The 21,401-nt window shown below is 47.7% G+C and overlaps 1 protein-coding gene across 3 annotated transcripts in view; it reads right to left on the minus strand.

The window, feature by feature from the left end:
* Nucleotides 1–21,401, minus strand: part of mwh (multiple wing hairs) — a 262,524-nt gene that overhangs the window by 178,487 nt on the left and 62,636 nt on the right. Inside the window, exon 1 of one of the 3 annotated variants that reach the window (XM_075701660.1) lies at nucleotides 20,393–21,174. The exons of the other annotated variants lie outside the window; for them this stretch is intronic. The gene's annotated coding sequence lies outside the window, so the exon portion shown is untranslated. Of the gene's footprint in view, nucleotides 1–20,392; nucleotides 21,175–21,401 lie in introns of those variants that run through there. 3 annotated transcript variants of the gene reach the window in all.

Raw genomic sequence — 21,401 nt, forward strand, 5'->3', positions numbered from 1 at the left:
GACCTATTTAGCCCTTCGTCTAAAGTGTGTCGAACTAGGGTTGCCTGCCGCAAAATCATTTCCACTCACAACAGTTCCCCTCTCTGAAGCCTTAAACTCGCGGTCTATAAACTACTTACTGGCGTTGCATATATCCAGACAGCACTTAGAAGTAAGTATTTGTCAGAATAAGCCCACGCCTCCAAGCACCCCGTCGATTAAAACGGCAGCAAGAAATACGTTCGTAAGAGCTCCGGTTGTTCACTTCTACGTATAACGCTCTCCGATGCTTAAGACGCTTGAGGCGACGATTGCTTGTGCTAGAAAAAATATATTAGAATGCAAATCGAATGCTCTAAATACACTGCACATATTAATCATGCGCAGGTGAAAGGAAACCGAGTCGTTGAAAAAAAAAACGCAGAGGCGCGAACTTGGGAAAAACGCCTGTCGCGGTAACGAAAAGAAAACGAATTACAAATGCGAGTGCGAGACACGCGGGAATTATTCGAGCACCGCGGCCGTAGGAGGACCCGCGAGGGACCGCGTTACATCAGCGCGAATATGCGGTGAAGCGCTCCACGCTTGACTTGCGAGCAACCGCGGGGACAACGGAGGCGAGGTCTCGGGCGAGTTATGCGATGATGGCGCCCCCGCGCGCCCTTTCTTAGAGGCAACGCCCCAGAGACGTACGCGGAACGGAAGCGCACGTACTCCTCGAACGAATCCCCTTCTTGGGCGCGAGATTGAAGATTTACAGTCTCCGTCGATAGTTTATGGGACAGATAAGGACTTTTTCGTTCTAGCCTTTTAGACGAATCGCGAGCCAGCCGTTCTCTTTCCCGCGTGCACGAAGGTGAATACGGTAGGCTGAAGACAATCTGCGCGTGAAATATGCGTTCAAACGCTCGTATAAAAGTAATACATTTTTTTGTCGTGTGTGGGGCATCGCATGAGCTTCGTAGGCAATATGAGTGTGGCTGAGCCTACGCCAACTTCGAGTGGGTGTCACGCACGCCGAGTGCGAAGAAAGCAAGCACGCTGCTCTCGATCCCTGTCAGGTGCGAGCGACAGGATTTACGGCCCGCTCCGGAAGATTACGGAACAGATAAGGACTCTCGTTCCTGCTTTCTTCCGTGAATTGACTGCATATTCACGGGTCGCAAGAATAGCGATCACTGCAAACGAAAAAAAAAAAGAACATGAAGCCAAACGTGACCGGTAGAACATGGAAGGCTACCTTGGAACGACAGTAAAAAGCCACAACTACTTTTTCTGTCGCCTTTAGGGTTGTTAGCAATACAGATGTGACCGCGCCTACGCCCATTCGGTTCGTGGGAACGCCCAGAGTACGAAGAACGGTAGCTGCCCTGCCTCGTAGAGCGCGAGCACGGGTGGATTTAAAGTCTCCTTGTACTGTTTTTGTGAGCCGCATAAGAAGTAACTCTTCAGCCGCGCTCGCTTTGGTCGCCCACAAACCCCGAAGCCATTTGCATGCGAAACAATTATAGGCGCCGGATGGCATGAATGGAGGCATTTGTCACTCGTTTGGGAGAGACTGCTCGCCCTATTAATGCAGTCAACTTCAACTTTAGAGCTCTGTAATTCGCTTTGTGAGCAAATCGTCAGATACGAGATTAACATAACATTATTATCCGACAAGGTAGACTATGCTGAAACATATGTAACATGAAACGAGTTAGAGTTTAGGACCAAGTTTAATGCCTACAGCATTGTTTCACTGAGAATGGAACAATACGGCAAGCATTCTAAAGTCACGTACCGTACCTTACCTATACCGTTAACATATAATCAGGGCATTCTATCAGTACACTACCATATATGAGGCTAACCCTTAGAAGATAACAAATAACTTTTACAAGATGTCAAGGGCCGCGCAGCGAGCGATCTAACTAAAGATAAGAGGATTAACGTTAAGAAACGGGAAGGCGGCGGTGTGGATTAGAGAGCAAATAGTGGTAGCCAATGTTCTGGTCGATGGCTTTGTAAGGTGCATTGAGCATTAATTAAGGTTTTACGCCCCAGAGGAGCGCAATTGGCCACTAGGTGCACGTCGTATTGGAGGACCTATCCGACTGCTTTGCAGTCGCAGCTACAGTTCTTTAACGTGCCACTAAATCAAATTAAACTATAGTGATTTTGCACGCCACCTGCATCAAAATGCGGTGGCTGCGGCCGGTAACCCACCTCACGACCTCGTATGTGGTTAGCAACAGGAGGTCATAGCCATGGAGCTATAGCACTGGATAAGGGTGACGTTTCGCGTCGCACCAATGATCATATTGCAGCGTGATCATCGAGTGACGTCACTAGGTACCTAAGCCACTATAGAAAGCCGCGAATCGTATTTCGTGGAAGAATTACGTTGTGATAGGCCTCTTATCTCCTGTACGTTACCTACAGGTCTAACTGCCTGAATTACCTTCGCATTTCCTTGGGATGTGGTGAGCGGTTTCCGGATTTTTTGCTGCAGCAGACACATATGTTTCATGATTTGAAAATTGTAACAGCGCTAACACATGCATCACAAAGTAACAAGAACGAGACACAAGCGCTGTTCTCGTCCTTGTTGCTTTGTGGATGCATGTGTTAGCGCTGTTAAAATTTTCAAATCAAGTATGCACCAACTCGCCCAGAAATATTTTTTAACATATGCTTCATCTTGTTGCGAACATTTGTCCCGGTATGTTTTTGTCGTTAGGCAACCAACTCGGGCCTCAAATAGCAATGCAACGCCTTTTTGTTATAGTGCAAATTTTCACTTCCAGTTTCTTTCTTGCCATTCTTGTAAATCTCCATGGTCTTTTCTGTTTCGATTCTTTGCATCCAATTCAATGTATCTGTTTCTCTCACTTTCTTTTTGATGACTCTTTGTTGCCCATTTACACTTTCAGTTACTCTGTACTTGGTTGTCAACTTTCGTGACTTCTTCCTCCATTCTGCGTCCACGCTTTTGCGATACCGATACTTGGGCATTTTAGCCGGCCATTTATTTTTATCCATGTTCCGGAGTCTTCAAAACTGACTTTGCTGTGGGCTTCTTTGAATTCAAAAGAGGCCACACCGACGTCACCCTTGACTGCCTCATTTGTGGTTTTAGCGTGAGCACTGAAGGCCAACCGATCTAGGGATCTTTAGTTAACTTCCAACACTGACAAGATATCCGATATGACAGAACGAACCCGCCGTGGTTGCTCAGTGGCTATGGTGTTGGACTGCTGAGCACGAGGTCGCGGGATCGAATCCCGGCCACGGCGGCCGCATTTCGATGGGGGCGAAATGCGAAAACACTCGTGTGCTTAGATTTAGGTGCACGTTAAAGAACCTCAGGTGGTCAAAATTTCCGGAGTCCCTCACTACGGCGTGCCTCATAATCAGAAAGTGGTTTTGGCACGTAAAACCCCAAATATTATTATTATTATTATGACAGAACGGCATTTGCGAACGTTAGCACTGACACTACTACTCTCTTTCCAGTCTTTTATCTCGACGAGAAGAAATTCGTTCAAATAATGCAGTGACTGCTGCAAATTTCTGCTAACAAAAGAACTACGTGCTGATGGCATCCGGCGTAGAACTTAGAACTTTTTGAACATTCAATTTTCTTTACCAGCAAATGAACTAATTTCTCGAAACAGCGAGCAGACGTACACCTGCAGAGAGAGATGACTGTGTGGACTGTGACAAGCTAAGAATGGAGCATCCTTAGCAAAGAGAATTAACCCGTACCATGTGCCAGCCAATCATGTTCCCTCATTTCGCTGACGTCAGGGCGGATGTGAACTTCTCTCCACATCGACGTCTTGCGTCGATATTGAGGGACAACAATGTAACAACTGAATAACAATATTGGTAAACAATTATATATGTACTGGAGTGCGGACACACACAAGGCAGGTATATTGCGGTTATTGCGGGCGGACCTCCTTCTCAAATCTGAACTTGCCTCCTAGAGTAGCGTGAACTTGGCTTAACGCCACCAGCTTTTCACACGCAAAAGCATAACTTAACAACGCCTAGCTGCGCCAACACGGAAGCGAGTCCCAAAGGCAACACTAAAGCAACGTGCAGCACTTTCGAGCTCAACAGGCGCATCTTCTGCAGCGACTGAATTGCGGCTCTCTGCGCGGAATGCCGCATCATTTGTAGCACAACAAAAGAACGCGTCATTGCGCACAAGCGACGTGCGGCCACGTAGATTCATATACCTCGCATCACGACCGTCTGCTTCGATTTCCGTCTGCTACAAACGCCACCGCCGTCGGTCAGAGACCGCTAAATCATGGCTCTTATCGTGAAAGAAAATAATCGGTATCCCGCGATCCGCCTGTGGAGGTCACGCGTGTGTCCCTCTCTCGAAGCCGCGTAACACGGCCGAGGAAACGAAATAAGGAAATGCGCGAGGAACACAGCGAACAAAGGCATAAAACGTATAGAAGGGAAGCAGAAGTCCACCTCACTTCCATCCGATCTTCACTTATTTCTCTATACGCATTCATGCGACCGAACCGCCCGCGATGCGCCGGTACAGACGAACGTGAGGAACGCTCCCTCCTCCCGCACCCTTGCCCGCGCCTAGCAGACGACGCAGCGGCGGCACCGCGGTGTGTAATAGAAACTACCGGGGGCCGTTCGGTGAGAGCCATTATCTGGCAGCAACCACCCAATCTTCTTGAAAGCTTTTTTTTTTACTTTACTGCAAGAGGTTTGCCTGGGATAAAATAACGGTGTTGCACCGGAGTGGGACGCCACAACAATGTTTGCGGAAGTTCTTTTCCAGACCGAAGGCGGCAAGCTTTCAAAGATACACGGCGCTTTCTTTAATATAAACGTAACGTTGGATAACGTCTGATCATCGTTGAACATAACAGATTTATAACGATATTTCCTTCACATGGGTGAAAATCCTTACGGTGATATGTTAGCTCCTAAGTAACTCCCTGTAAGCCCTTTGGGACAACGCAGGTTACGATAGCTTGTAAATCAACGAACTTCGCGAGTTCAGCTGTATTGTTAGAACATTTGACAAGTGCATTTTACTGCCAAGTATAACGAAGCCGTATACATGACCTCGACGCATGGGGCATGCTCCTTGCATCTGTACACATCATTAACATGTGCCTATGTGATCATATATGGGACAAAATACATTTTCAGTGGCTGACTTGACTGTGAAAAATGCACGAACGGAAGTTTTCTGGCGTAAGGTACACGCTGCTGTGACAACCCGGATAAAGCAGTCTATGTAGTCGACAGTACGACGGAAGCCCGTCTGATCGGGATGATGCATACTTCAAAAGGAAGAGGTTCGAACACCGACCAAAATGGTTCAAAATACATATTCTAACATATCGGTTCCCCCGTGGGAGCCGTGTTCATAATGAAACAAGCGGCAGAGCTGGCGCCCTCTTTATGTGCGGTTCAAAACGTGATTAAGACACTTGGCATACACGGACGGCAGGTTGCCTTCGTTGCGATTAAAGAGTGTGCGCCGTGGTTTGAGTGATTAGGGACTCAAGATAAATATGCGCAGAATGATTTCGTTCCTTGGCAATCACGCGAGATTTTTCCCCGGTCAATCGTACGTGACGTAGTTGCGCAGGCTTCCGCCAGGGCATTCGACGCGACGCGTCGTTTCTCGACGCCATTCCTTTGCTGTTTAAGTCTTGTTTCGAAGTGGCCGGTTTCCCCGACGTAGACATATACCGACAGTCCGCACACGGAATGACGTACACCCCCCCGCCTGGGAACTTGGTCATTTTCCAAAGGGTATTTCGCGTGCACGAGCTCGTGTCTAAGTTTCCGGGAGGGAACGTGCGCAGCCTGCACGTCACATGACCGCAGAACGCGTGCAAGGGTCTCGCTTCTGTCGAGGAGGTACGGTATCAAAGCTCGTTTCTTTAGGAGGCCCAGGGTGTGTGGGTACTGCGCGAGCCAGCTGGCGCCCTACCGAGTCAATGAAGTACTCAGGGTATCCACAAGCCGTCAGTTCCAGCCACCCAAGTGCATTCATTGTCCGCCATGCGGTCATCCGCCGTTGTGCACACGTCTTTCGCCCGACGAAGAAGGGAGCCGACAACAGACCTCTTTTGCGAAGCAGGGCGCACCGATGTGTAGTTGAGGTAGCGACCAGCGTGAGTTTGCTTCCTAAGCACCTTGAATGGCAGGTTTGGCGCGCGGTCTACGGTGCTTCACGGTAGACTTTAGGAACGCCGCCCCCCTACCGCTCTATAGTGCACGCGCTTTGTTCGTGCTCGTGTCTGTCTCGATATCTCCCCCTTCCACTCTCTTTCTATGTTTTTATCCCCCTTAACCCTTCCTCCCGTGCAGGGTAGCCAACCGGAACTACCTCTGATTAACCTGCCTGCCTTTCTATGCATACTCTTCTCTCTCTTGGCCATTCGCGTTGCGCAGGGGTGTCCAAGAACGGAGGTTGGCATTTAGATTCCACTTCTACGGTGAACTTTATTGATGCTTGCATACTGTTTAGGTGAGCCGCAATGAGCTTAAGGTTCTGTAGTCGCAAAACACTGCAACAGTCATTGACGTATCTGAAGATGACCTTGGGTGTCGGTGTTAACGAGGACAATACCTGAGCTTCGCGAGCTCTCACTGTATTAACTATATATCTATGGTAGCGAATGACAGGTATTTCTAACGGTGAACTCGAGTGGTCGCGTCAACGCTCTCTAACAGTGCTAAGAAAGACGCGTAAGATAACGTTAAATCTGTTATTACACAATCATGTGGGTCTAGCCTTGTTGTAACACAGCTTCGTCTTCTCCATTGGAGTATTCCACCCACTAATCTAAGTTTTGTTGCTCTGTTGCACGACTTTGTTTTTATCGTTATCGGAACGCTCTTAAACAGACAACATAAATGTGCCACGAAAGAAAGACACACTGTAAACCAAGAACTCCTTGCTGTAAGCCTATTTACAACCTCAAGTCGGTTTGCACTGCTACTTACACCTTTAAAGGTGTTTTGTGTCTATGACTCGCGCCATTACAGGTTTGCGGGTGTAAAACTATGAGTTATAGACCGACTTACACCATTAAGCGCTCTTAAGGATGCAGATCTGTCTATATCTCACACCCTCAAACCCGCAAAGGCGTAATGGCTTAAGTTGTAGACAAAAACACCCTTAAGGGTGTAGGAGTCGGTTGGCGTCGCACACAGACAGGCAGGTCGCGGAACGCAAGAGTCTCCGCACGACCAGACAGCGACGACAAACTTGTAAGCGTGCCACGTATCGAGACGCGGCGGGGGTGAATAGCAAATTACAACGAGCCGTTAATGAGGTCATTTCCGCCACCCACTGCGAGCTGACCAGCAGACCATGTACACGCGCACCATACGCCTCTTCCCGCCCTTTCCACGATTAACGTTACCGCGCCGAGTCGACACACTTCCCGGTTGGCAATGATCTTGAACTTCCGCCACCGTTCTCACGGCGTAAAAAAAGAAACGTCTCGGAAAGAACAACAACAAAATCGAGGGGTCCGCTCATTTTGAACAAAAAGAGCGCATTTCCTCGTGCAACAATTTGAAACCCGACACAGTTTCTTTCTTTTACAATTATTGTTTTCTTTTCTTTGTTTGTTTCGTTTCCTGCCATGGTCTGTTTCGCCTCTCCGTCGGGAATGATTCACGCGAGTGCGCTTGGAACGTGTTGCGAGCTTCCCGTCAAAGCCTCGCAGATCTCAGAGGCTATGCTGTGTTGCGCTGCTGAGGCCGCGAGGTCGCGGGACCGATTCCCGCCGGCATTCCGCGATGAGGGCGGAATGCGAATACGCTATAGTGCATATACACCACTCTTTGGGAGCACGTTTAAGCACACCAGGTGGCGAAAGGTAATCTGCAGCTTCCCCGCCATGTTTGTCGTAGGCACGTTCGTTTTTTCTTTTCTTTTTTCAATTCTGCAACAAAAACCTTTCCTCCACTACGCCCGCATCGCTCGCACAAAGTCGATTTTTGAAGCATACACGAGCAAATGTGCTATAGATCATGTGACCTCCCCCTCCCCCACCTCCCAATATATAGATACACATGTTCTCGAGCTTTAAGTGCCAAAGCCACGATCTGATTATGAGGTTTTGATTTTATGTTATGATTTTATGTTATGGTTTTATGATTATGAGATTATGAATAACTTTAACCACACGGGGTTCTGTAACGCGCGCTCAATTGCGTACGGTACGCGACCGCTTCGTGCGTTTGTCGCCATCGGAATTCGCCCTCCGCGGCCAAGATAGAACCGGTGACCTTGTGTCCGGCAGTGCAACGGCATAGCCACTGAACTACCGCGGTGGTTCTTGCGGCCTGAATGTCGAACGAGACTGAACGTCCAATGTATCTATAGGAGCTTCAGGCTCGTTGCACATTCCGTGTCGCCAGAATCTGGCAACATAGAACGGACCTGTCACCGTGCGAGGATGGCGTTTTTTTTTTTTTTGCGACTATACTGCTCCGGGAGGGCACATGTAACCGGAGAGCGGAAGCCCCAGGAGAGCCCCTTCGTGGGATTACAATAAAGCACGCTGCACAGGATCTCCAGCAGGACACCAAAGGGGCAGTGGAGTGGTGATAAGCCTGAATCAGGGCAGTCTTTTGGTTCAAGCTTTGTTGTCCCGTTGCTCCTTTGGTGTACTAGAGGTGCCTCCAAAGTACACTAAATAATTGGTGTGTTGTTAATGCTAAGTGCTTGAGCCAATTCTCATTCCCATCGTGATGTTCCAGACGTGACTGCGCGACTTGCGCTGCCAGCTCGACTTCTGCGCGAGCGAATGTTGCCGGATTATGGGTACTCTCAAAGACCGAAGCATGCATGCGCTTTTGTAGTCGGATATTTCATCTCGTAAGTCATGCGGTATCGTTGGACATTGAGTCTGTGTTCGGCATTCTGGACATTCCGTCTCGTAGGACGTTTCGCCTCTCCGGTCATGTGATCCGGCTGCTGCTGGAAATTCGGTCTCGTTGGACATTTAGGCTCCGAGTCTCGCGGCAGGTGTAGCCCAAACGCTCACCGCCATGCATGGTTCACCAGAAAGTATGGCAGCCGATGTGCGACCGACCAACCGACCGACAGAACGGTGTATACCGGAAACAAGTGTAGCGAGCGATTCGCTGGAGCAGACGACGCCACTGCTAGCGCGGTTTATTTTCGCGCCGTCTGCTAGCGCAGCGAGCGAGCAGACGATACTCAATGAGCGGCGGAGGGCACAAATGGACGGCACCAGGGAAAGGGACGTGGACCGTGACGATCGTTAACAATAGAAGGGCAAAAAGAAGGCAAAAAGCAGATGGTAAAGCTTGGCAATATAAACTAAAAAAAAAAACGAAACGAAATGAGCACTGCGTGACCGCTTCAACGTAAAACGAAAAACAGAAAAAACAGAAGTGTACCACAACAGAGAACACGAGTATACGCCTGGATGGATGAGTAGGAGAAGCGTGCATTCAACGCGCAGACTGGCCTGCTCCTCAAGCCTATACGTTTTGCTTCTTACCTTCTCGTCGTCTGCTTCATTTCGTGTATTCCGTTTGCTGTGGAGGATAACGCATTGTGGCGTAAAGTTCACGCGTATATCGCTCCCCCTTGTACCAGCGCTTTTGTGTTGAGCAGACGACGCGCTTCCTCAAACCTAATTGCAACGAATACGGAGTTGAATTCACCGTTCCTCTTTTTTTTTTCTCGTATTAAAAAAAAGCGCTATTCATCTCTCTTTCCCTAATTCCTCTCATACCAAGGTGCGGTGTGTTTTTCACTCTGTCATTGTATTTATCTCGTTTTTTCCCTTGTTTCTTTCCCCAGCTAGCTGTATGAGACTAACTGGCCTCGGTCAAACCCTTCGCAACTTTTGGCGATGTACAACTATATTTTAAAGTGGTAGAAGTAGATGGCCCAAAAATACGGCGCCGACTCCTCGTTGCGTCTCGAGCAGGCGATACAGTTGCAGATATAGTTTTGAATGTTTTCGCAGACAGTGTTGTTTAAGAAGCAGAAGAACGGTTTATGCACAGATAACGACGTTATCACATGCATGGCAGACCACACAACAACGCGCCATTAAAAGAAACTATCAATGCGGTAATGCGAACGACAACAGCATCGGATATCATGCGCATGCAGCGACAGTACTAATAAAGAACACTCTTAAAAACAAATAATCGTTTTTTCTTGCTTATTTTTTTAATGCGTTAATAACGTCCGACAATGTCTCCATCTTTGAGAATTGTTTTAATGGTATAAAAGAGCACGTTTGCATGACTCTTGTTAGTCACGGGCCCAATGAACAACTTGTTTCGTACGGCTTATAACTTGAATGAAATAAAACAACAACTAAAACAAGAGTCTGAGTTCTCATTACTCAAGTACAACGCATGACGAAGAAGCGAACAGAAGTGCGCTGCTCACCATGCAGACCGCAACGCCAACTCCGTTCTTCTTGAGAAACAGTATATCATGTTTGACACGCGGAAGCGTCGCAACAGCAGACGTCAAAAAGAGAAATGTGGTTCGAACACACTGCGGTTGCTTAACGTAACCACTGGTTAGGGAAAAGAAAACGGGTCTGGTTTCGTTAATCGAAACAGAAGGTTCGGGAAGCGTGGCCCGCGTAACGAATGCGCGAGATGCTGACGACGAAACGTTTTGCGGGTATGAGCATAGTAGACGACAGAGTAAAATATGGGCCGCGGAGTGCTTGGTCGCCTAAAATAGTAGTGGGCAGCGCCTTCTGGATCATGCCTGTTAAAAAAAACAGACTCTCGCTTTCCTTCTGCATTTCTTTTTCTGCCGTATGTCGTCCGTCTGTCGTCCGTTTCTGCGTCCGTCTGCGTCCGTCTGTCAGGGCCTTCGGCAATGTGAAATTTAATTCAAGGCGCGCGCAACTAAGGTTACCAGCCGTCCCGAATTTAGCGGGGCATCCCCGACTTTTGAGTAATGTCGCGTGTCCCGACTTTACTCAGTCGGGACGGCCAAATGTCCCGACTTGCTATTGAATAACAATAAACAGACCAGATTTCCTTTTCATAACACCTGACACCTCGCTTGCACATTCCTCTTCTTTGTGTTCGGCTGCATTTTCATAAACATAAAAGCGGATTATTTTGTCGTGGGTCTAGTTCTGTTGTAGGTTGTAAGCGTTCGCAGTACCTGTATCCGTATTTGTAGCCGCGTTAGTATGGAAACTATACTGGGTCGCTATAACGTAAAGCTATTCCAACCTTTTCTATTCCAATTCTGCAATAGCAGCACACCGCGACCGGTCGAAAACTTTATTGGGTCTCCCCCACTTCGTCTCTCTGTCATGTGACGTCACGAAAACCGCGATCGCTCCCCATCTGATATGACGTGTACACACTGATTATGCATGACTAGACCAAACAAAAGAAAAATAATTGTATCTAATTCGACGCCTTTTCGCCACTAGCCCTCTGCTACTGGTGAAAACTCCTTGGGCCGCGTCCACTTCTCCTGTCTGTCACGCGGCGTCACAGAACCGCGAAAACGTAAATTTTACGTGAGGAGATTGGAATAAAAACATATCGGAATAGTTTTAAGGCCCCTGCACAGTTTTCTTGTTGCAAATGGCGGCACGCTAAGACTTAAAAAAACATTTGTTCAGATTTGTTGCACGTATACAGACTTGACCGCTTCTGGCACTGAAAGGGTCGGTCGTCGCCAGCCATTTCCCTCCGCCTCCTCGCCCCTCCCCTCCATCCCGACTTCGTCCGCTCAATAGTTGGCAACCCTAGCGCTAACTGCTTTTGCTGTCGGTTAACACTGGCGACGCACGACGTTGGGCGACGTCACGATAATGTCGATAACGACAGGTCCTGCCATTCGAGAAAAAAAACTTTAACATGAAGATATAATACTTTAGTACACGCTAAACGTCATTCATATTTTTTTAACGTACGAGTAGCGGGTGGTGAAGTTTACCCAACTGTTAAAGACGTGTGAGTATAGATGTGTCCCCGTGGTGAGCCTTGTCCACTGCCTATATGCAGCGCACCGTCGTCGTGACCTCGAAGGTCACTACGACTGCGGTCTTCGTTGTGACGAGCACGCGGACGTGGCCGCTGCAGAACTAGTCTTTCGGCCTTGAACACAGGACCCACACGTGAGAAATGAAGCCCTAATGACAGTGTCGGGTAACGAAGGCACAGCGCACGGTGACAGGACTGCGGGACAGGGACGCCAGCTCAAAGCGTGAGAACTAGCGGTGACCGCGTGAACAAGCTGAAGTCCCTATAGAGCTGAAGCCTGCGTCCGTTCTGCGACGAACGTATGACGCATTACTGCTTGGAGAGTTGCAAGTCCCAAACCATACACCTTCAGTTAAACGAATAACAATAATATGCTGCGGAAATGACGCTAAACTGTCATTTACCGGCCTCATGGAGTTGTGCTGCTTGCTCAACAGGAGGTCGCGGGTTCGCCTTACGATCGGGGCGGCAACGTTTCGATGGGGGCCAAAGGCGACAGCGCTCGTGTAAAGACCTTTATTACCCGTCAAAAAAATCCCAGGTAGTCGGAAGTTTGCGTGGAGACACTCACTACGGTGTATCGCAGAGCATGTGTGTTACATGCTACCTTAAACCTAATGAATGAATGACCTAATGAATGAACCTAATGAACCTTAAAACCTTAAATACCTTAAACCTGATACCTTAAACCTAAATACCTTAAACCTAATGAATGAATTACCCACGTCGGTTCGAGGAGGAGGCTGCACAGTTGGTTCTACTTGGCAGGCTTCAACGTCTTTTTTCAGACTTGCCAGTTTGAAAGGCTCGTCGATCTATTATCGTGACGTCACAGTAACTGTCCCACGGTTCACTTTCGGTGAAGTTATCTAACGTGTCACACACGTTTCGACGCTACCTGTTACAACCGGATAGCTGGCAGAATAGCTGTCCCACAACAAACGGGCAAACAGCTCCAAATTACGGTAACTAACAAAATAAATTGTATCGGGGGGGGGGGGGGGGGGTATAGGGAGATGACGTTTAAGTATACAGTGCACAACCGAAATCATTCTATTTCACTTTAAGGGACCCAAAAGATAAACTATAGACAATGTTATAGACAACTAACTGTTCTTTAAAAACTCTATTTTCATTTGGCGGAAAAACATTGATATCTAGAGGAAAAGAAACGAAGCTGACGCTTTCTGTACATTGAGCATTATTGCCAAAATATAAACTTCGGCACGTCAATGTGACGTTGCGTATTTTAAAGTACTTTATCGGATTCTGGCCTGCTTGTTTTTTTATCTTAGTCCCTATTCAATACGACCGTCAATGCAAACTCTGCACAGCACCCTGTACGGTATCCCACATGACGCGGGAATGGCCACACGCCGTGCTCCAACCACCCGACTCCCAACCCACCGTCGAGCAGTTGGAGCACCAGATAACCAGCACACGCTGGTAGACCGGGCGAGGAGGACGGCTCGGACCCGAGGCTTCCTGGACTGCAGAGGAGGCCTTCCACCCATAGGAAGACAACAATCGTCTCCCCGAATAAAACTTCGCTCATCATGGCTCAGACCTACTTCTCAAAACTATGCTGATTCTCACGTTTCTCCAGAAGGCAGTACAGTCCTTCGCTTGAGGTTAAACAATGACCCACAGCAGAGTAGTAGTAGTAGTAGCAGCTCAGATTTAAAATGCACGACGAGTCAGCGCGGGCGATTCGAGGTGGCATCGTTACCTGCCTTGCCAAGCTTCCGTACATGGCATAGAGGGGCTGTTCTGTTTCTCTAGAGAGACATGCTTGACACAGTAATCCTCTTTCACGTCCCTACAAATGACCTCAGTGTCACCGAGAGATTCATCGCACGTGGACGTCTTATTGCGTAGCACGTACCAAGGTGCCACAAAAACGACCTCCGTTAGCGCGATACTTTTGTTCAAGTGTTCCCGATAGCATCGGCCACGATACGTGCTGTGTCCCAAGCACGTTACGTGGTACACACCCAAAACGATGCCGGGCGGTCCTTTGTCGACACAGACCTCAGATCCCGACGGAAAGCTCGGCGGTGATTAAGAGATACGGGCGCGTTGCCATGGAGACTTGTAGAATGCGGACAAGTAATCCACACAAGTTATTGTTGTCTCGTTTTCCTATTCTTATTAGGTTAGAAGACACCGCCGTATTATTAGAAGACAATGCCGTGGGAGCTATATCGTATACCTGATTTTTGTGTGTGTGTGTGTGTGTGTGTGTGTGTGTGTGTGTGTGTGTGTGTGTGTGTGTGTGTGTGTGTGTGTGTGTGTGTGTGTGTGTGTGTGTGTGTGTGTGTGTGTGTGTGTGTGCGTGCGTGTGTGTGTGTGTGTGTGTGTGTGTGTGTGTGTGTGTGTGTGTGTGTGTGTGTGTGTGTGTGTGTGTGTGTGTGCGTGCGTGCATGCGTGCGTGTGTGTGTGTGTGTGTGTGTCCATCTTAATCACTGACCGTAGCTATACGCACTACAAGTCAACTAGCCGCTACACCTCTATACAATACAAGCACACATGACGTGTAACAAACGTTTCTGTGGTGTCTCATTCGCACACGGAGTAGCATGCAGACGAATAGAAGCGCCACGTGCAGTGCTTGTTGCACGAGGAACGTACCGTCAGAGGTATTTAAGGTCACGTGACCGCTAGCCTCTGAGGCACCGGTATACCGTCGCAATTAAGGGACCGAATTCTTCTCGCGGCAGTCAAAAGCGAGACAGATCGCTGCAAATCACGGCGTAATTGATTATCCGCGGCATACTTCCGACGCTATGAACGTGTCGCAATGGCACGGTTATGCCGGGGTCAATGGGCTGGCAAACAAAAAAAAAGCAAAAGAAAAGGGTGGCAGGGAGTGAACCAGAAAGTCGATGCCTTTAAGTGTGGCCTCTGAAAGGCTTAACCAATGCAGAGATGCTATACGATGGGCCCGTTCCGTTGCCGCCGACCATAAGCGATGCGAGTTGCCAGCTAATTAGCGCGCGATTCGACAGTCCATACATATATGCGACGCCGGCGTATACGCACCGCGCTACAGTTCGATGTCCCCACGCAGCGAAGACGACATCGCCTTTCGTCGTGTGTGCGGCGACCGCTTGCTGCTGCAAAATTCGGCGTGAGAAGTGCCCGAGGTGATGCGCGTATCTAAGACGCAAGCAAACAAAAACAAGATAGAAAAACTACAAGAAAAAAAAAGAAAGATGGCGACGAATAGATTGTACGCGTCCTATACGCGCGCTGCCGCCGCGATCTGGTTAATAAGCGTCCATTAAAATTGGACGGGCCAATTTGCTTAGGGAGGGGGTGTGGGGTGAAGGGAAGGTGACTCGCCTGCGAGGCAGACCAGCAATTTTCTGGTCGACTCTCGCTATCTCCGCATCATATAGCCGGTGCATAGGCCTCCAGCAAGTGGCTCAGTGCTGCGGACCGGCCGCAACAGGGAAAAAAAAAAAGACAAACGAACAAGATGGCGCACACAGGCAACAAAACGAAAGAAAAGAGTAGATGACGGAAAGGCCAAAAATTGGCGGCGTGGGAACTGCGCATACCGCGAGGTACGAAGTACGTAGCCAAGACAAGTCGCGGTCCGTCCTCTTCCGAGTTATCCGAGGGCGACACCCTGTGGGTATGAAAAGGGCCGCTGGCGATGGAGTTTCGCTTACCTCGTCACCGCGAATGAAAGGACGCTGGCGCCTAATTGGGCCCATGCGAGAAAACCACGGAAAAGGGGACTGTATAGTGCGTAAGACTTCGCCACCGTGATTGGCTGCGTCATTATATTATTGGCCTCGTCGTCGCTGCTCTTGTTTCCTCCAAGGCGCTCACTTTCTGGAGCCTAAATTTAGATTGTTACGCAAGTACGTGTTCAAAATGACCGTTATATCAAAATTCTTGTTCCTGCAGTTATAAAAAACGCTATAGGGCTTCTGCTGTTTCTTTACTATCTGTTATTATCTTCCAGTAACGGCATATATATTTGAGGAATACTAGGAGGCGCCGTCGTCACCGTCAGAAACGTTTGTCGTAGCCACAGAAACTCGTGTAATGAAAGAAACTTAGTACGGAACATCACGGCGTCGCCGACGGCGACGACAGGAACGCGCCTGGAGTGTCCATATATCGCAATAAAGGAATAAGGAAAACTGAGGGGATCGACTTTTAGCAGCAACCACATTTTTGCCCGTTTTTAAATAGCAGTTATAAACTTTTCGTTAGGGCTAAATCTACGATAAGCCTGATGTTCTTAATAAAGGAATATAAAAAGTAGAAGCGGCCGAGAGGACAACTTATATTTTCTTTTCGCTTATTGAGAATATGAAGCTTAACGAAAATGCAGCCCTAATTCGTAATGCTAAATTGAACTAAGAAAACAGTTAACTAATTAGTTTAGTTTAGTTTAGTTTAGTTAACTACTACAGGCTAACTAATACTGCAGGTACTTCTGTAGCGCGATTCGATATTATGTCGACATTACGCATACCGAAAGATATCCAGCCGTTCGTGGAACAATAAGACATTGTGGACAAATATGACACTTTTGTATAATTTGTTCGTACAGTAGTATTCAGTAGTATTAGTCCGCATTCGTACAATTATAAATTTAAATTGCCCGCCTTCGTGTTATCCAGCGTCTCGATCCAGAAGGTTTGATGCTCGATAAAGGGAAACAAGAGACCACGGTTTGTTACGATGCGGGCACTGTCGAGATTTCTTACGTCTTACCGTTTATAACATTTTATTTAGAGATCACTGTCTGCTGCGCTTTCTTGTATTTCTTGTCGTATTCTGCCCTTCTGCGTCGAAATGGGCACTCTGTTTAAACGGCAATCATTCGGTCGATAAAAGCGATTTGAGCTGCCAATTCAGGTGTTGTAACTCGTTCGTGAAAAGGCAATGACTCGGTCAACGAAACCGATCCTGTCGATGCTATCTGCGCCGCGGCTTTCCGCATTCCCAATTTTACTCGTCGCAAATGCAAATGAGCCTACCGATTACGCTACGAAAACGGAGGAGAAAGAAAGAGAGGTTTCCGAGCGCCTTACGAACAGCGATCACTGGACCTTGAATTCAAAGCCCGGATAAGGTTTTGCTCAAGCTGTGCGAATCGGCGACAAGAGTTAGTGGAACAGAAAAAGAAACCGTGCCCCACTTTCCCACTAACCTTCCCCTTTCGACCGCTTAATCTCCTGAATGAGCCTTGCGCATTAATTTGTTTTTTGACCGATGCCTTTGTCAACTGCGTACGTTCGATTGTCGCCGAGCGCTATATACCTCGATCGAAATCTCAATCACTTCTGACAAAACTCGCAGCTGTTTGCACAGCGTTCGATTATCAATATTATCGAGTGGCTAACATCGCGAACAGAGCATGCCGATCGGTACTGTTGTGTACATATACTTTGTTTCTTTCCTTGGAGCGAAGGCCGAAGAGACCTTGGTAAGATCAATGACCGCGGAATCTATACATGCCAACTGTGTCGGTGCGCGGGACAAAATGGGGCTATCGTAAAAGGCGAAACCGAGGAAACTCCCCACCCACTTCTCTGCCACTCCCGACATTAGACAAGATGCGCATTGTGAGGTCGCGAACATGGCTACGGCGGCGCTATCGTCGCATTCCGTGCGGATAAATAAAACATAATTGATCAACCCTGCGCAATGATCTTTCTTTACAGATTTCAATAATATTCAGAGCGTTCTGAAGCAGCAATGGCGGAAATAGAAGGCACGGAAGGCAACTTGTTGGCGCACAAGTTTGCGACAGAAATTGGGCTTCCCAAACATATATATATATATATATATATATATATATATATATATATATATATATATATATATATATATATATATATATACGAATACACGAGATCATTCGAAGCCCGAAGGGTGTGAGTTTTGCCGAATCAGAGCAATATACGATTCCCACGCTGTATGAAACGTCATGTATTTGGCGGCGGTAAGGCAGCCACCACATAGCGCCAGAATTTCCTCTGATGTTCTCAGGAGCAAATTCTTAGACGCGTGCGCATACCCTGCCGTGGGAAGTTCGCTACAGGCTATTATGCCATGAACATCGTTAATACGAGGGACGAACAGTCATACTTCGGGCGACGCAACGAAAGTGCCTTTGCCAGAATTTCCTTCTGGCGTCCTTTGCGCGTATATATATATATATATATATATATATATATATATATATATATATATATATATATATATATATGCGCCTATTTCTTGTTTCGTTTGAATGAAGCTGTGTACCTAAGCGTTGTGTATGTACTGATATATGTTTGAATGTGTACGGTATTGCCAAATTTCCACGCACTCTAGCGAAATTAGCAATTTTGCAAATAAATAAATAAATAAATATGCCCTGCTGTGGGACATAGCTTCAGGACAGGTTGCGCACATCATTCGTCATTCCCCGACGCCTGGACAAACAGTTACACTTCTGAAGGCGCCGACGCAGAAGCGTTGGCGCCTGGATTCCCTCCAGCGTTCCTCCACGGCACGAAGTCTCCACTGCCACACTTTGCTCCGGGATACGCTTGTTGTACCCCAGTCTCGAGGACTGAGCGCAGCTTCGCGTTGTGCAGCTTAGCCTAGAGCAGGTGCGACTGCTATTTTGAGAGACGCGTGGTGGGCCTTCGAAGAACAACTGCCGAAGAGGAAAGGGAAAGTCAGGGGAAAGGGGGGGGGGGTTGTTAAGAAGACTATGTATCTAAGTGGACAAGCTGTCAATGCGTCGCGATATAAGAAAAAATAAACGATCTGTCTTCGTGCCGGGATTTCCGCGGCTAATCGTTCGCGAAGAAAGACACGTGGTCGTTGTCGCCATACTCGAATAGGGTCATCGCATGGTAGCGCGTGAGAAAGCGTTTCACATCGTGGAACACGTTATCCGTCCTAGCTCCGCGAGTCGTTGGCCAAGAGGGAAAAAAAGAAAATGACATTCTATCGGAGGAAAAGAGAAAGTGACCAGTAAGGAAAAAAAAAAAGCCATGGGACGACATTGATTTCAAAGCCAAAGTAGGTGACCTCAGCAGCTGCCGCACCTGATAGTATATTTTCGCAGAACCTTCTGGGTGTAATTTTAGTGTGCGTCTTCGAATCTTATCTGAAGTTTTATTTGTCATCTGTCAAGATGTGTTGCGCGAAAGGTAATTAGGAACAGGAACAAATGGATAGAAAACGGGGCTCTTTCAATTCAGTCGCTCTTCCTTTTACTTACGTTTCGCGCTACACGCATTGGTACCTATGCGCAAGATAGCCAAACATCGTACCCTGCTAAACGCAAACAATCGTTATTTTTATTATTTCAAGGCCACGCGCCTTTTGCTATCTGCAGAAAACCTGCAGACGTTTGGCTACGACGTCTAGAGAATGTCTATCAACGACAGCCCGAGGAGGTACGTCATAACACTTTTTGTCGGCGATGATCGTAGGTTGTTTTTTTTTTTCTCAACACAGTGCATACAAGTGTGTAGACCAAAGCTATACCAAAGTACATATACCTTTTAACAACCATCTCCTACACGGAGGCCATACAATTTCTAAGGCTAAAAGGACGAGTCTGTGATAAGCAGCCTAGTGAAAGTCAAGACTATCTGTGGACTGTCTTAACTTATTATTATCGGTATCTTAGCGGTAAAGTTAGCTTGCCCGAGAACTGCACATGGTAACGTGCGCTCTATTCAACAAACTGAGGAATGTGCCGGCTGCCTATCCTTGCTTCTTTCTTTTAGCAGAACAAACACCCAGTTCTAGGTTACCTTGTATGGAAGTGAGACGCTGGCCACGAGGAAGTGCTCGCCAGCGGAAGTGACCCTACGTGAAGGTTGGATTTATCCAGAAACACATGGAAAAAATTATCATTCTGGTATTGTTGAGCTTCTTGCACGAGTCATCAGTAGTGTAGCGCGTAACCACTATGCAAATGAACTGCTTCCTGCCAACGTAACTAAACGTGTCGCCATTGCTCCAATAAGTTAATTACAGTAGGCAGTCAACTGCCAACAAATCGTTATGTAACTACCTTATTGATGTGATGCCTTCAATATTACTGATGGCATGATCATACCTCATACCTTCGGAGTACAATATTGAGTTCTTTATCTGACGCTTTCTTTCACCATTAAAATAGATTGAAGTAGTCAATATATAATGTCTGCAGAACCTCTCCGACACCCTACGATGTCCTCCTTTAGCCTATATGCGATATGTATTCTTATGAACGTGTACGTGAGTTGCGTTAGCTCCCATCTAACGGTTTGGTACAGGTAAGTAGCAATATTTTGTAATTAAAATCCCGTTAAGGATTAATAGTCGAAACCGAAAGTTGAAACCAAACCAAACAGAAAATAAAATAAAACAGTTGCTTTACCTTTGCAGGGCCAAGATGACTACTTGCAGGTTTCTTATACACTCCGCCGTAGCTGGTGACAACCGCGATTGTTGGGAAGGAGGTTAACACCGGTCACTTTCACTTCAGTGCACCCATAAAAAGAAGCGTTACACTTTTTTCGTGACAACACTGCGTCGTCTTCGCACTGTATCCCTGGACAACAGACAAAATCCAGCCGTAGTCACTCGGTGACTCCGAGCAGAGAAATCCCGGAGCTCGGACGTTCTACGGACGACCCGTCTAAAGTGACCACTCCTGTGTCCGCTGTACGATTCATTTCACCATCAGTAGCACCACAAAATAAAAGAACAAAAGCAAAAAAAATGTTGATGTGCGAGAACAGACGCGCGCCCTAACAGTCGAAAACGTTCAATCGATGCAATGGAGCAGCCGACATAGAGCAGCGGAAGCGCTGCAGCAGACGACGATGCCGACACACCTCTCTGTCCGCAGTTCTTATGGAAATTCAACAGTTGAAAAAAAAAAGCACAATCAAGCTTCAAGGGGTCTTCAGAAGACGCATGCTTCTTTACACGCACTCGGTTTGTCAACAGATGCGCGATGTAGCTGATGACACAAAACGGCCAATCCGCCGCAGCAGCAGACGACGTCGGCGGACGGACGCCACCACGCTCCTCGCTCCAGCAGTTCCACGCGCGACCACGCCGAGCGGTCGACTGACGTGCTGCTCAGTATTTTTTCTTCAACTCCTCTCTCGGGAGGCACAGAAAGAAAACGCCTCGTTTTGGCTCCCTCGCCCCGTTCCGTAGATCGGCGGCGGCGGCCTCCGTACCACCGAAGACGAGAGAATAAAAGATGGCGAGGAGGCAGCAGTGACGGGAGCCCCCAGCGGAAAGGAGAGAAGGCTTCCACGGGCAAGCAAGTGAGAAGAAGCGCGTCCACCATCAACCTGCCTCTCCTCGCAAGGCGCTATTGGGATCCACGTGACCTCGAGAAAAATCTTTCTCTCCCTCAATCACTCTCTCTC

This window comes from Dermacentor variabilis, chromosome 8 (assembly GCF_050947875.1).
Source record: "Dermacentor variabilis isolate Ectoservices chromosome 8, ASM5094787v1, whole genome shotgun sequence".
NCBI classification, from domain to species: domain Eukaryota; kingdom Metazoa; phylum Arthropoda; class Arachnida; order Ixodida; family Ixodidae; genus Dermacentor; species Dermacentor variabilis.